This window comes from Canis lupus, chromosome 29, assembly GCF_011100685.1.
Source record: "Canis lupus familiaris isolate Mischka breed German Shepherd chromosome 29, alternate assembly UU_Cfam_GSD_1.0, whole genome shotgun sequence".
NCBI lineage: Eukaryota > Metazoa > Chordata > Mammalia > Carnivora > Canidae > Canis > Canis lupus.
In genome coordinates this window covers 23,033,532-23,051,089 of record NC_049250.1, presented here as the reverse complement: position 1 = coordinate 23,051,089, position 17,558 = coordinate 23,033,532, and the positions used below count along the sequence as shown (strand labels likewise).

Below are 17,558 nucleotides of genomic sequence, written 5' to 3'. Positions count from 1 at the left end.
CTCTCTCTCTCGCCCTCTGTGTGTGTCTCTCATGAATAAATAAAAATAAAAATAAAAATCCAAAATTTAATAAGCCAAAATTTTTATGAGAGCTCAATAAAAGTGGCTATACACTTAATGCTAAAAAATCTGTTACATTCTTATGCCGTAACAACAAAATAGTTAGAAAATATAAAGTTTAAGAATAGGAATAAATTTTACGAAAGATATATAGGGTCTTTATGAAGAAAATCATTAAAAATTATAAGATTCATTATAGACCTAAATAGACATTCTATACTCATGAATAGAAAGACTCAATATCATAAGAATGTCAGTTTCCCTCAAAGTAGCCTGTAAATTCATTGCAATTCTAAACATAATCCCTAAAAGATCACCACAAACTGGGAGAAGATATTTGTAATGAGTATACCCAACAAAGAATGTGTATCTTAGCTATAAAAAGAATCATACAAGCTAAGAGAAATAAGTCAGAGAAAGGCAAATACCATATGATTTCACTCATATGTGGAATTTAGGAAACAAAATAAAAAGCAAAGGGAAAAAAAGAGAAGCAAACTAAGAAACAGACTCTTAACCATAGAGAACATTCTGACGGCTACCAGAGGGGAAGGGGGAGAGGGATGTGTTAAATAGGTGTTGGGGATTACAGAGTACACTTGTGATGAACACTGGGTGATGTATGGAACTGCTGAATTATTATACTGTATACCTGCAACGAATATAACACTGTATGTTAATTAACTTGAATAATAACAAAAACTTGAAAAATACAAGACAAAATAAAAGCAAACAAAATAATATAGGAATATAGGCAGTATAAATGTGGTGGTTTAAAATACATCATAAAATCTGTCCATAGTCCTTTCAAAAGGTAGAGTTAATTCCCCTCTCCTTCAGAGTGAGCTGGGTTGGTTAACTCATGTCCAACAATAGAATAAGATGGAAATGAGAGTATGTATGTGGCTTTTAAGACTAAGTCATAAAATGCATTATGACTTCATCTTTGCTCAATCTTGGATTACTTGCTCTGAAAAACACTAAGTGCCATGTCATGAGGACACTCAAGCAGTCCTGTGGAATGGTCCAAATAGCAAGGAACTGAGGTCTCATCGTAAGGAATTGAGGACTCGACTAAATAACCATATGAGTGACCTCTATTGGGAGCAGTTCTCCAGCCCTGGTCAAATCTTCAGATGACCACAGTCCCAGCTGTGGGATGTTATGAAAGATCCTGATACAGAATAATACAGCTAAGCCACTCTCAGATTTTCTAATGCTCAGAAATTATGAGATAGTAAATTTTTGCTCCTTTAAGCTGCTAGTATAGGAGTAATGTGTTATAATAATTAATAAAAGATAATAAATACAGGCAGTTATACCTTAACAGCATAGTGACTAAGAGCACAAATGCTGAGCCAAACTGTCCAGATTCAAATTCTGGCTTCACTGCTAACTAATCATGTGACTTCAAGTGAGGAACCATGCGAATATCATATAGGATATTCGTTTACTCATATAGGACCACTATGAGGAGTAAATAAGAGTTGATACAAATAAAGCACCAAGGAGAATATCTGGTCCACAAGAAGCATTCAAGAAGTGTTAGCCACTGTTATTAAATCACAAAAGAGGGCAACCTGGGTGGCTCAGGGCAACCTGGGTGGCTCATGGGCAACCTGGGTGGCTCAGCGGTTTAGCGCCATCCTCAGTCCAGGGTGTGATCCTGGAGACCGAGGATCGAGTCCCACCTCAGGCTCCCTGCATGGAGCCTGCTTCTCCTTCTGCCTGTGTCTCTGCCTCTCTCTCTCTCTCTGTGTCTCTCATGAATAAATAAGAAGATTTAAAAAAATAAAAAATAAATCACAAAAGAGTAAATGTGAATGGAAATTTAGATGCTCAACCTCATTAGAAATTAGGGAAACAAAACCACAATGCGACACCATTTGGTCTCCCTAAAACTAGCAAAAAGTATAGTTTGTTTGAATGATGATTAATGTAGGTATGCTCACTGTGTGATTATTTACCATGATGTATGTGTGTGACATGAGCACTTTTTTGTGTGTAGGTTATACTTCAATTTGAAAGTAATTTCAAAAAAATAAATAACACAATATACACAGAAATCCAATCCTCTCCCTCACTCTACCCTTACCCGAGAAAACACTCTGTCAATATCAAATATGGAAAAGATGTGGAACAGAAGAACTCATATCTTGCTGGTAGGAAGTATAAATTGATACAGCTATTGTGGAGAACAATTTGGAAATATTAGCAAAGTTGAAAATGCACAAGTAATATTTTACCTGCCCAATAATACATCAATTTGCACTACCCATTTTTCTGTATCTTCTTTAAACTTTCATTCCTGTTAAGATGTTGAGGTAAGAAAGAGGCAAAGCATTCAATGACTGCTTTAAAATTCTGTGACCCTTGACACATTTATACTCTTAAAAAGTCTCCCATAACAAGAGAGAAATGATCATTCTGCTTACTGACTCAGAAACAGCATGTAAAACATGCCTGGCATGCTGAGCACTCTGGATGTGCCTCTGAAAGGAAGAATTCCTAGATAAAACAGCAGTCAGGACTTTAAAAAAGCAGAAAGACTAAAATCCTAAAAAGGATTTAAGAATGAGTTATACTTAGGGGCAGCAAGCAAAGAGAGTGGGAGAGGGGACTGCCTTACAATTAATGTAATACTTTCTTTTGTACTCTTTAATTATAGTAACATATATATAACATAAAATTTAGCCATTTTATCCATTTTCAAGTGTACAGCTCAGTGGCATTATGTTCACAATATTGTGCAACCATTACCACTATCTATTCCCAAACTTTTTCATCACCCCAAATAGAAACTCTTAAACAATAGCCATTAAACAATAACTCTTTCCTGCCCTAGTCTCTGGAAGGTAACCTCTGTTCTACCTTCTGGCTCTATGAATTAGACCACTCTAGGTACCTCAAATAAGTGCATTCCTACAATATTTGTCCCTTTGTTGCCTGGCTTATTTCACTTAGCATAATATTGTCAAGGTTCATCCATGTTGTAGCATGTATTAGAATTTCATTCCTGTTTATGGTTGAATAATATTTCATTATATGTATATGCCATATTTTGTTTCTCCACTCATCAGCTGATGAACACTTGGGTTGCTTCTATCTTTGGATTATCATGAATAATGCTGCAATGCTTGATATTTAAGTATAAGTGTGAGTCCCTGTTTTCAATTCTCTAAGGTATACACATCAGAGTGAAATCGCTGGGTCATATAGTAACTCATATTCAGCTTTGTGAGGAACAACCAAACTGTTTTCCACAGTGAATACACCATTTTTTCCTTACCAATAATATACTAGGGTTCTCTTTATTAAACCTTGCTGACACTTGTTATTTTCCTTTTCTTAAAATAGCCATTCTAGCGTGTGTTAAGTGGTATCTTATTTTGGTTTTTGATTTGCATTTTTCTAATAATTAGTGACACTGAATATTTCTCAAGTACCTATTGGCAATTTGTAGATCTTCTTTGGGGAAATGTCTGTGTATTCAGGTCTTTGGCCTACTCTTTAATTGGGTTGTCTTTTGTTGTTTACTTTTAAGAGATCTTTATATACTCCTGATATTAAAGCCTTATCATATATATGAGTTGTGAATATTTTCTCACACTCTGTAAGTTGTCATTTCTCTTTCTTGATAATGTTTTTTGATGTATAGAAGTTTTATTTTTCATTTTGATGAAGTCAAATTAATCTATTTTTTAAAAAGATTTTATTTATTTATTCATGAGAGACACACAGAGAGAGAGGCAGAGACGTAGCAGAGGGAGAAGCAGGTTCCTCACAGGGAGCCTGATGTGGAACTAGATCCCCGGACCAGGATCATGCCCTGAGCCAAAGGCAGATGCTCAATTGCTGAGCCACCCGGGAGTCCCTAATCTATTTTTTTATTTTGTTGTTTATGCTTTGGTGTTTAAGATTCTATTGTCAAATCCAAAGTCATAAAGACTTACCTCTAAATTTTCTTCCAAGAGTTTTATCATTTTAACTCATATATTTAGGCCATCGATCCATCCAGTACTTTCGGTGGATAAAAATAAAATCTCCCTTGTAAAGTCACAGGGAAATCATATAAACTATCTAAAATCATTTGAAAGAAAATTTAAAATAGAGTGGAATAGTTGTGAATCTTCTAGTCTCAATAGTCTTCTCTCCTGACTAAACAATTGCAGCAGTGACCACATGCAATCTAATGAGAGCCACACCCTAATGGAAGAATCAATGGGAAAAGTCATTTATAAAAACTATAAAAAGATCTTGGGCACTGCTGGCTGATAACTGGCCCATATGGCGGCCAAAATCTTTTGGCTTTCATACCATTTGAAAGAGCACTTACTTTAAATAAGATCCATTTGGAATAGGTAATTACTTTTACTTCAAGAACCAATGACCCAACCAGAGTCTTACTATAATTTCTAAAAAGTAGTGAATAAATGTGTTTATTTTTTTTTTTAAGATTTATTTATTACTTATTCATGAGAGACACAGAAAGAAACAGAGAGGCAGAGACACAGGCAGAGGGAGAAGCAGGCTCCACACAGGGGGCCTGACGTGGGACTCAATCCCGGGTCTCCAGGATCATGCCCTGGGCTGAAGGCAGACGCTAAACCGCTGAGCCACCCAGGGATCCCTGAATAAATGTGTTTAGATAAAACTTGCCAACCACAAGAGTTAAGACAAATGTTGTGAGGATGGCACTAGATATCAGAAGATGCCACTTTTGGGGCATTAGGGGGTTCTTAAAACTTCGTAAGCCTCAGTTTCCTCATTTGTTAGAAACTGTTGAGAAGATACATAAAAATATTGCTCTGTCTTTACTTGCGCTCACATCTTATTTTCAGGAACTAAGATATTGTTAGTGTTTAGATGATATCATCTTTTAGACACTCTTAGTCTGTTCATGCTGCTATAACAAAATATCATTGACTTGGAAGCTTATAAACAACTGAATTTTATTCCTCTTAGTTCTGGAGATTGGGAAGTCTAAGATCCAGAATCAAGGAGGGATTTGGACATATTCATTTAGTTGGTCAGTCTTGCAACAAAATTTATTGAGCATCTCATTGCAAGAAACACCCTAGATGTGTCCCCTCCCTCTCAATGAGCTTATTGTCTAGTTGTTTAACAAGGAAAGATGGTTTAAGAGTGAATTGTTGTGATATAATAACCCAAATTGAGCTTCAGAGTTCCCATAGATAGTGAAGTTTAAGCCAAGACATGAAAACTGAGAAAGGACAAAGATAGCCAAGGGAAGTAGAGAGTGTTTTTGGACAATAAGAATATCATATGAACTAGATTTTAAAGGGAGAATGGTTCTTCAGAACAATATTCGAAAGCTCACCATGGGAGAAATCGCAGAGGAAGATGGCAGAGTAGGAGGATCCTGAGCCCACTTCCTTTCATGGACATGCTGAGACAACAACTACATGTATCTTACTCTGAAAATGATCTGAGACTGTCAGGGAAGACCTTCCACAGCTGGTCCTAGAAAGAAGCACACACCAAAAAGGATAGAAGAGGCAGAGATGAGATCAGGAATCAAACCCCCAGCATAACTAACAACAAATGGAAAGGACATCACAAGCACAAAAGAGAGAGGAGATCAGACCCCCCATGAGGCACCACTCCCCCACTCCCACCTGGCCCTGGGAAGGCAAGTCCACATGATGTCTAGCTTTGAAAAGTCCACTGCGGTTTAGGAAACTGAGTCTCTGTCCTTAAAGAACCAGCACACTAAATTGGCCAGAGACACAGCACAAAACAGTTTGAAAAGCATCTATGGTATACTTGAAAGGGATTTATTACTAATTTTGCATGTATACCAGAGAAGCAGGGATCTGCACATCTCTCTGGGAACAAAAGGGCTGGCTGGTCCTGCCAATTCTAACATTCTTCATCTATCTCAGTGGTACCCCAGCCCCACCCTGACATTCCCCTACAAACCAATCCTAGCCAAACCATCACCCACCACTATCATCTCTACCTTCACCACCATACCCATGCCTCTACAAAGCAGATCCCACATCACCATCCTCAGTGGGCAGCAGCAGCCAGGATCAGAACACCTCCAAAGTGACTCCTGCCCTGTTGAAGAAGGAAACAAACCCTGCTCACCAGTTATAACCATAGCAATCACAGAGACTAATTGCAGACAAATTAGCTAAGTGCTTACCCTATCCACTAATGATCCCAAGGCAGGTATAGGCAGACCTCTAAGTCAGTAGCAAGAAAAGCAAACCCTGCCCATCAGCATGCCCACACTAGCTGCAATTGGTCCTCACAGCCAGCCACACAGGAAGCTAGTCTTGCACACTGCTGTACCCACAGTAATCACAGCTCACTCACAATGGGCACAAATATACAACACACACAGGGAACACCCTTGAAGCATCTGGTTCTGATGACCAGGAGGATTGTACTACCAGAGGCACTACAGGACTTCTACATAATGCCACTAATTTCAAGATCAGGAAACATAGTTAACCTACCTAATACTTAGAAACAAACACAAAGTGTAATATGAAATGAAGATACAGACGAATATGTCCTAAATGAAAGTATAAGACAAAAGTCACAGAAAAAGAGCTAAACAAAATAGAGATAAGCAGTATTCTTAATCAAGAGTTCAAGGTAATGATAAAAATACTCACCAAACTTGAGAGACAAGTGGGTGAACTCAGTGAGAACTTCAACAAAGAAATAGAAAATATAAAAAATAACCAATCAGATTGCTGAATATAATAACTGCTATGAAAAATACAGTAGAGGGCAGCCTGGGTGGCTCAGCACTTTAGCACTGCCTTCAGCCCTGGGTGTGATCCTGGAGTCCCGGAATCAAGTCCCCGCCGGGCTCCCTGCATGGAACCTCCTTCTCCCTCTGTCTGTCTGTCTCTCTCTCTCTCTAATGAATACATAAATAAAATCTTTTTTTTAAAGAAAAATACAGTAGAGGTAACTAACAGCATATTAGAGGATACAGAAGAACAGATCAGCAATCTGGAGGACAGGGTAATGGAAAATTACCAAGCAAAATAGCAAAAAGCAAAGAATAATAAAAATGAGGATAGGTTAAAGGGCCTCTTAAACAAGGTAACATTTACATTAAAGAGGTCCCAGAAGGAGGAAAGAGAGATAAGGGGGCAGAAAACTTACTTGAAAGAATAACACCTAAAAATTTCCCTAACTAATGAAGGAAACAGATATTCAGGTCCAGAAATCACAGAAAGCCCCAAAAAAGATGAACCCAAGAAGGTCCACACCAAGATACATAACAGTTTAAATGGCAAAAATTAAAGAGAATCTTAAAAGTAGCAAGAAAAGAATAAATAGTTACATACAAGGGAAACCAATAAGGCTATTAGCTGATTTTTCACCATAAACTTTATAGGCCAGAAGAAACTGGCATGATACATTCAAAGGGCTGAAAGGAAAAAACCTACAAACAACAATAATCTACCCAATAAGATTATCATTCAAAATTGAAGGACAGATAAAATGTTACCCAAACAAAAGTTAAACAGTTCATCACCACTAAGCCAGACTTAAAAGAAATGTTAAAGGGAATTCTTTAAGTAGAAAGAAAAGGCCATAACTAGAAGTAAGAAAATTATGAAAAGTAAAAACTTTACTGGAAAAACTAAACACAGAGTAAAGGTAATAGATGAATAACTTACATAACTAGTAAGGAGACTAAAACACAAAAATAGTTAACTCAATTATATACACAAAAATTAGTGAAGAAATACACAAAATTTAAAAGTGTAAAACATGATATCATATGCATAAAAACTGAGGAAGTAAAACTTTAGTGCTTTCATAATGTATTCCATATTAAGCAACCATCAACTCAATATAGACTGCTATGCTCATAGGATGTTATATATGAACCCCATAATAACCACAAACCAAAAAGTTACAATTGGTACATAAAAAATAAAGAGAAAGAAATCCAAGCATAACACTAAAGAAAGTCATTAAACCACAAGGGAACAGAGCAAAAAGAAAAAGAAAGGAAGAAAAGAACTTCAAAGACAACCAGAAAACAAGTAACAATATGGCATAAGTACATACTTATCAGTAATTACTTTAAATGCAAATGGACTAAATAATCCAATAAAAAGACAGAGTAAAAGACTGGATAAAAAAAATAAGACCCATCTATTTCTAGAGATCTTATTGTACAACAAAGCATCTATAGGTAACAATATGATGCTGTGGACTTTATGTCAGAGGATAGATACCATGTAAAATGTTCTTACAAGGAAAGTACAAACAAAAACAAAAGAACACAAGGAAATTATTTTAGGTCATTGGTATGTTTATTGTCTTGGCCATAGTGATGGTGTATCATGGATATGTATGATGTATGAACTCTTCTAGATGTACATCATTAATATACAAAAATTTTTATAATAAATTTATTTTTTATTGGTGTTCAATTTACCAACATACAGAATAACACCCAGTGCTCATCCCGTCAAGTGACCCCCTCAGTGCCCATCACCCATTCACCCCCATTGCCGCCCTCCTCCCCTTCCACCACCCCTAGTTCGTTTCCCAGAGTTAGGAGTCTTTATGTTCTGTCTCCCTTTCTGATATTTCCCACACATTTCCTCTCCCTTCCCTTATATTCCCTTTCACTATTATTTATATTCCCCAAATGAATGAGAACATATAATGTTTGTCCTTCTCCGATTTTAAAATATCAATTATACCTCAATAAATCTAAAATAAGGGGGAAAAGAAAACCTGTCCACCATCAAAAGTTGATATTAGAGAAGGTTGTCTGTTCATGCAAGGTAGTTGGTAATATGAAAATAAAATACAATAAATGAAAAAAAAAGACCTATCTATATGCTGCCTATAAGAGAATCCTTCAAATGTAGACACTTACAGTCTGAAAGTGAAAGGATGAGAAAATACATTCCATGCAAATTAAAGTGTAAAAAAACTAAACTAAAATAAAAAGAAACAAAAAAATCCACTGGGTTAGCAATACTCATATTAGATTAAATAAAATTTAGAACAAATATTGTAACAAGAAACAAGAAACGTCATCACATAATGATACAGGTTATAATAAATATCTATGTATCCAACACAGATGCACCTGAATACATAAAGCAAATATTAACAGACATAAAGAGAGAAATTGACAGTAACACAATAATAGTAACAGACTTTAAGTCCCCACTAACATCAATGGATAGATCATCCAGATAGAAAATTTAAGAAAAAAAAGGGGGCAGTGGCTTTAAATAACACATTAGACCAGTGGACTTAACAGAACACTCCACCCCACAATGGCAAAATACACATTCTTTGCAAGTACACATGGAACATTCTCCAGGATAGATCACATTAGGCCACAAAACAAGTCTTAATAAATTTAAGAATATTGAAATCAAGTATCTTTTTGACTACAATAATATAAAACTAGAAATCAATTATAAGAAAAAAATAAGAAGAAATACAAGCAAGTGGACACTAAATAACATGTTTCTTTTTTTTTCTTACATGTTTCCAAACAACCCATGAGTCAATGAAGAAATCAAAGAGGAAATCAAAAAATATCTGAAAACAAATGAAAATAGAAACACTGCAATTCAAAATCTTTAGGACACAGCAAAAGCAGTTCTGAGAGGGAAGTTTATAGCAATACATGCCTACCTCAAGAAACAAGAAAAATCTCAAATAATCTAACACCTGATGAACTAGAAAAATAAGAACAAAAAAAGACCAAAGTTAGGAGAAAGGTGGAAATAATAAAGATTAGAGTAGAAATAAATGAAATGGAGATGAAAAAACAATAGAAACGATGAATAAGACTAAGATCCAGTTCTTTAAAAAAAATAAACAAAATTGATAAACCTTTAGCCAGACTCACCAAGAAAAAGAAAGTACCCAAAATCAGAAATGAAAAGAAGTTACAACTGAAAACATAGAAATATAAAGGATTATGAGACTACCATGAAAAACATGCCAAAAAATTGAAAAACCTAGAAGAAATGGATAAACTCCTAGAAACATTCAATCTTCCAAGACTGAATAAAAAAAATAGAAAATCTGAATCAGACCAAATAATTAGTAATAAAATTGTATCAAAAACCAGTAAAACTCCAAACAAACAAAAGTACAGGACCAGAGGGATTCACAGGTGAATCCTACTAAATATTTGAAGAATAGTTAATACCTGTCCTCAAACTATCCCAAAAAAGTAGAAGAGGAAGGAATGCTTCCAAGTTCATTCTATGAATCCAGCATAGATTCCCAAACCGAAAGGAAGAAAAAGGAAAATTATAGACCAGTATCCCTGATGAATGTAGATGCAAAAAATCTCAACAAAATATTAGCAAACTAAATCAAAAATACATTAAGGGATCCCTGGGTGGCCCAGTGGTTTAGCGCCCATCTGCCCAGGGCATGATCCTGAAGACCCAGGATCGAATCCCATGTCGGGCTCCCTGCATGGAGCCTGCTTCTCCCTCTGCCTCTCTCTGTGTGTCTTTCATGATTAATAAATAAAATCTTTAAAAAACAAAACAAAACAAAAACAAAAATACATTAAAAGGATACTTCACCATTATCAAGTAAAATTTATCCTAGGGATGCGAGGATGGTTTGAAATACACAAATAAATCAATGTGATACATCACATTAACAACATGAAAGATAAAAATTGTATGATTGTCTCAAACATGCAGGAAAAGTATTTTACAAAATTCAACATCAATTCATGATAAAACCTCTCAACAAAGTGGATGTAGAAGAAACATACTTCAACACAATAAAGGGCATATATGACAAACACACAGATAATATCATATTCAATGATGAGAAACTAAAAGTATTTTTCCTAAGATCAGGAACAAGACAAGGATAGTCTCACCACTTTTATTCAACATAGTACTAGTAGTCTTTGCCATGGCAAATAGACAAGAAAAAGAAATAAGAAGGCATCCAAATTGGTAAGGAAGAAGTAAAATGGTCACTTTTTTGCAGATAACATGCTACTATATATAGAAAACCCTAAATATTCCATTAAAAAATATTAGAACAAATAAATTAATGTAGTAAAGTTGCAGTATACAAAAATCAACTTATAGAAATCTGTTGTATTTCTATACAGTACTACTGAAATAGCAGAAAGGCAAATTAAGAAAACAATCTCACCAAAAAAAAAAAAAAATCTCATTTACAATTGCATCAAAAAAGAATGAAATACTTAGGAATAAATTTAACCAAAGGTTTAAAAATGTGATGAAAGATGTAAAAGACTTATACTCTATAAAGCGTAAAAGATTAATGAAAGAAATTAAATACAACACAAACAGATGGAAAAATATACCATGCTATGGATTGGAAGGTTAATATTATTAAAATAGCTAAAATATTCAAAGCAATCTATAGATGCAATGCAATCCTTATCAAAATAACAATAATATTTTTCAAAGAACTAGCACAAAATATTCTAAAATTTTTGTGGAACTACCAAAGACCCTGAATAGCCAAAGCAATCTTAATTTAAGGAACAAAGCAGGACGTATCACAATTCCACATTTCAAACTATCCTACAAAGCTATAGTAATCAAAATAGTATGGCTAGCACAAAAATAGACACATAAATCAATGGAATATAATTATTACAAGCCCAGAAGTAAATTAACACTTATATGGTCAATTAATCAGTGACACATGTGATAAAATATGCAATGGTGGAAAGACAATCTCTTCAATAAATGGTGCTGGGAAAACTGGATGTCTCCATGCAAAACAATGAAACTGGACCACTGTCTTACACCATACACAAAAATAAACTCAAAATGAATTAAAGACCTAAATGTTAGACCTGAAACCATTAACTGTTAAGTCCCAAAAGAAAACATGGCAGTAATTTCTTGGACATCAACCTTAACAATATTTTTCTGGATATATCTTTTCAGGCAAGAGAAACAAATCAAAAATAAACAATTAAGACTACATTAAACTGGAATGCCTGGGTGGCTCAGCGGTTAAGTGTTTGCCTTTGGCTCAGGGTGTGATCCCAGGGTCTGGGATCAAGTCCCGCATTGGGCTCCCTGTGAGGAGCCTGCTTCTCCCTCTGCCTATGTTTCTGCCTCTCTCTGTGTCTCTCATGAATAAATAAATTAAATGTTTTTTTTTAAAGACAACATTAAACTAAAAAGCTTTTGCACAATGAAGGAAACCATCAACAAAATGAAAACACAACCTATAAATGGGAGAAGATAACTGCAAATGGCATATCCAATAAGGGGTTAATATCCAAAATATATAAAGAACTCATGCAAGCATGTTTCAACACCAAAAAGACAAATAGTCTGATTTTGAAACAGGCAGAAGATCTGGATATATATTTTTCCAAAGAAGACATCCAGATGGTCAGACACATGAAAAGATGCTTGACATCACTAATCATCAGAAAAAGGCAAATCAAAACCACGATAGGATATCACCTCACACCAATTAGAATATCTAGGATTAAAAAGACAAGAAATAACACATGTTGACAAGAATGTAGAGAAAAGAAAACCTTTGTACACTATTGGGAACGTAAATTGGTGTAGCCACTTTGAAAAATAGTATGGATGTTCCTCAAAAACTAAAGATACAATACAATCCAATAATTTCACTTCTGGGTATTAACACACTTTGAAAAGATGTGCACTCCTCTGTTTATTGCAGCATTATTTACAATAATAAGATATGGAAGTAAACTCTGCCCATTGAGAGATCACACACACACACAGACACGCACACACATGCGCAGGAATATTACTCAGCCATTAAAAAAGAAGGAAATCTTGCCATTTGTGACAACATGGATGGATCTAGAGGGTATTATACTAAGTGAAATAAGTCAGACTGAGAAAGAAAAATACCATATGATTTCACTTATATGTGGAATCTAAAAAAGCAAAGGAAGAAACAAAAAACAACAAAAAGAGAAACTTATTATTTTATAATAAGTCATGAGGATGAAAAGTACTATAGGGAATATAGTCAATAATATTATAATAACTTCGGTGGTGACAGATGGCACACTCATTGTAGTGAGCATTTTGTAACATATATAATTGCTAAATCACTACACTGTATACTTGAAACTAATATGTCAGCCATCCTTCAATTAAAAATAAAAAGAGGAAAAAAACACACCAATACCAAAAAATAAAAGAAAGAAAAGTTACATTAAAAAAATTTTTTAAATAAGAAGAAAAAAGCTCACCATGACTAGAACACTGAGTATGAAGAACAGCTACAGAAAAGATTTCAGGGGCACCTGGGTGGAACCTACCTCAGTGGTTGAGCGTCTACCTTTGGCTCAGATCATGATCCTGGGGTCCTAGGATTGAGTCCCGCATCGGGCTCCCCAAGGAGCCTGCTTCTCCCTCTGCCTACGTCTCTGCCTCTCTCTGTCGTGTGTCTCTCATGAATAAATAAATAAATAAAATCTTTTTAAAAAAAGTTTTCAGTAACACAGGTGTCAGACTAAAATGTTTGGCTTGGCAAATGGGAAAACATTAAAGGGCTTTAAGGTAGGAAAATGAGAACCTGATTTCAAATGTAGAAAGGACTCTGGCTTCTAAGATGAAGAAGACGTAGCCACACATTTGGTTTGGCAAGCAGTCATGGTGATCTCATTCCCCTTTGCCAGGACTGGTCTGGCAATGGATGTGTGACTAAGTTCTGGCCAAGGAGACATAAGGCAATCTCATGGGGAGCTTCTGAGGAAAATTTCCTTTCACTGGGGAGAACGAGGGGAGGAGTACACATTCCTACCAAAATTCATTACCTGAATCCAATCATGAAGAACATCAGGAAAGCCCAAACTGAGGGACAGGAAACAACTGACCTATACCCAGGAATCATCTGGAACAGGCATGAAGATGAAAGCTGACATGCTGAGGAAGGCAGCATAACGATGGAGATCACCTGGGTCCCTGACAATTATATTTTACCACTGAATTAATCAGTCGTAGATCTAACTTCCACCAGAATCTACACGGTTTATTGTTTAAGCCAAGTGAACCTTTTCATTTTATACCACATATTTAAAAAATGATATTTATATGACACACTGGGTAAGCAGTTGAGGATGTTCAGGGGTAGCTCCCAGGGGCTCCAGACCACACCAGGCTCTTATTTGGTTGCCCCAGGGTCTGAGGAGACCAATATCGCAGAGCACTTGCAACCAACCTGCTGCACACTATTTTGTGCCTAGGCACACTGGCTGGGAAATGCTGGCTAAAGCCACACTTAGTTGGGCCTTTTGTTCTTTGTAGCTGAAAGCATCCAACTATCTGGCTGATAACTAAGTTAACACACGGCCCACTCGGCCCCCCAGCCTAAAAACCCAAGGGCCGTCCTGCACTCACTCTCATCCTTCACTCCCTTAGGCCTATCCTTGTGCCTCTTTGAAATCTCCACATTGTGTCCCTCACTTCACCCCTACTGCCAAGGCCTTCACCCGGATGACCAAAAGTAGCCTCAGATTGCCCTACCTCTTCAACTCACTGATCTTTTTTTAAGGTTTTTATTATTTATTTATTTATTATTTATGAGAGAGAGAGAGAGAGAGAGAGAGAAGCAGAAGAAGGACAAGCAGACACAAGGCTCAATCCCACAACCCTGAGATCATGACCTGAGCTGAAACCAAGAGTCAGATACTTAACTGAGCCACCCAGGTGCTTCTCCAATTAATTTACTGATGTTTAATCTGCACTAACACGGCCAAAAACTGCTCTAAAATGCAAGTCTTCTCAGACTATCACTCTCCTCTAAATCACTGCTGGAGGGCAGCCCTGGTGGCGCAGCAGTTTAGCACTGCCTTCAGCCCAGGGTGTGATCCTGGAGACCGGGGATAGTGTCCCACATCGGGCTCCCTTCATGGTGCCTGCTTCTCTCTCTCTCTCTCTCTCTCTCTCTGTCTCTATGAATAAATAAATTTTTAAAAATTAAAAATAAATAAATAAATCACTGCTGGAGGCCACCAATCTCAATCTTGTGTCATGAATCACTTGAGATGAGCATCATAGATGTTATTATTTAACATAAATTAGAATATATCCAAATTTGTCCCAATAATGCTATCTGGGACATTTACATTCTGGGATTCTTTTTTGAGTTTTAGGATTTACTAGAAGAACACTGAAAATTTCTGCAGCCACTATTTACCCTCCTATCTTCCATACTATATAAGAGATTAGATGAAGGGAATTATTTTAGCTTTGAGAAAAGAAACCCTTCCTGCTAGATAGGAGTGAAAGAGAAAAGGATGGACAAAAATACCCAAAGAATTGAAGAAAGAATTTGAAACATACAAATTTAAGAAGTCTTAATCTTTTTAAATAATAGGTATCTTTGTATCAAGAGAAAGTATCCTGGATATCTTATTGGACCCCCAAACTTTATCCTTCTCTGAGCCTGAGAAGCTGAACTGATGAGCCAATAAGACCCTTGCCTCCAAATCAGGAGGAGATTCACCATTGGGAGACCTTGATAGATCAGGGCATGGAGGAGATTGAGGTTGGGTGTTTTTCCCAAAGTCGCTATTAAAAACCACAGCTTGGCTATGTGCTGATTAATACCCGAGATCACAGGTGCTTCCAGGTCAGGTCTTCATGTTACTACCCTCCGGGTGTTCTGCTAAGCATCCCTTCCTGTGTGTCTTCAGGATGAAGGTGGTAATAGCCCCCCATGTTGTCACTACCTCTAGGATACCTTTGGCTTCCTTAAATCTTGCGCATCTCTTTGTAAAATAATCCTCTTATTAAACTCTCCTCAAATTAGTCAGTTTCAGAGTACTGTCTGTTTCCTGCTGGGACCTCCAGTGATTTTGAGTCCACAGTATGGGATTTGGGTCAGGCTGGAGGAGAATGGAAAGTTTTGACACGGTCAAAATGAAGAATGTTCTAGGTGTTTACTAGACAAGCCCATGACATACATGTACTCCTTCACATCTTTTGGGACAGAAAATATTTAAGAAACTGATGATTTACTGGACTGAAACTACTAATCAACAATAAATTTAATTTTTATAGTTATTAATCAATAATTACATTTTTATTAATATATATTATCACATCTTTTTAAAGTAGGCTTCACAACCAGCATAGAGTCCAATTCAGGGCTTGAATTTACATCCCTGAGATCAAGACCTGAGATCAAGAGTCAGATGCTTAGCTGGCCAAGCCATCCAGGCACCCCTATATTTTCACATAGCTGACCTCCAAATGATCAATATTTTTCACTATGCACCTACTGAAGTTAGCTGTGTTTATACACCTACCTTGTTTCCTTATCCTTAATTAGGTAATCTCTAAGTTCCTTTATGACTTCATAATTCTGTGATGATACGAATATTAAACCCAGAAATAAAAACCGGGAAGAGAGAGAAGTAGAAACGAGAAGGAGGAGCCAAGAACACATTCCTCCTGTCTATACCTCTGTACTTTCTCCATAAATCTTTGCAATACCACCAGCACTGAATAGTTCTCTTCTCTAAATACTGATAGCACAGGTGATTGGTATCACAAAATCCAGCATTCTGTTATAGGTTTTATGCCACTCTCTTATCTATAAACATAGCCCAGATGTCAGTTCACCCTTGCTTTTATGCCTCGCCATTAGCCACAAGCTCATCAAGAGTAAGGACTCCATGGGACACATGGGCTTCCCGCTCAGCCGATAGTCTGCTTGAGATTCTCTTTCTCCCTCTGCTCCTCCCCTGCCCATGCAGGTACACACTCTGTCTCAAAGCAATAAATCTTTAAAAAAAAATTTAAAAAAGAGTAGGAACTACACAATGTATTTCTCTATCCAGTGTGCCCAACACATTTTTGTCAGATATTCAATATATGTTTAAAGAATTGAAATGATGAACACATACTGATTTCCATGTATTTCTGCCAAGAACATTTCCCACACACGTTCATTTATGTTTTCATGAGAAGAAAAAAGTAGATGGCATTTTGAGGCATGCATTATTTTTCTCCCAATTTGTAACTATTTATATTTACAGAACTGCTATGTTAGTTATGGTAAGCTAGGATGTGGTTACAAACAGATGCCAAATTTCCGTTGCTTAATATAAAGAACATTTTGCTCTAGTACCACAAATGTATCCCCTCTCAGTTCTGGAAGTCAAAGAAGTCTGGTGAGCTCAACTGTTCCCTTACTCTGGTCTCGCAAGGTTAAAATCAAGTTGCCAACCAGCCTGTGCTCTTATCTGTAAATTCTGGGGGCAAATCTGCTTCTAAGCTTATTCTTATTTCCTTCCTGGCTGTCAGCCAGTGTTACCTTTTAGCTCCTAGGGGCCTCTCTCTAGTTCTTGTACATGGTCATATGGCCCCTTACCTCTCAGGATCAACAGTGCAGTACCATTAGTCCTCATGCTTGGGAATGCTCTGACTTCTCATTCTTCTGCATCTCTTCTGCCTCCAGCCAGAGAAAGCCTTTTGCTTTTAAGAGTTCATATA

At 36.5% G+C, this 17,558-nt stretch overlaps 1 long non-coding RNA gene across 3 annotated transcripts in view; it reads left to right on the top strand.

Annotated features, from left to right (window-relative positions):
- Positions 1-1,024: 1,024 nt before the first annotated feature.
- The window catches only part of LOC111093216, a 66,036-nt gene continuing 49,502 nt past the window's right edge, over positions 1,025-17,558 (top strand). For all 3 annotated transcript variants that reach the window (XR_005381099.1, XR_005381097.1, XR_005381098.1), the window contains exon 1: positions 1,025-1,114. This is a non-coding gene — a long non-coding RNA (uncharacterized LOC111093216). The remainder of the gene's footprint in view (positions 1,115-17,558) is intronic.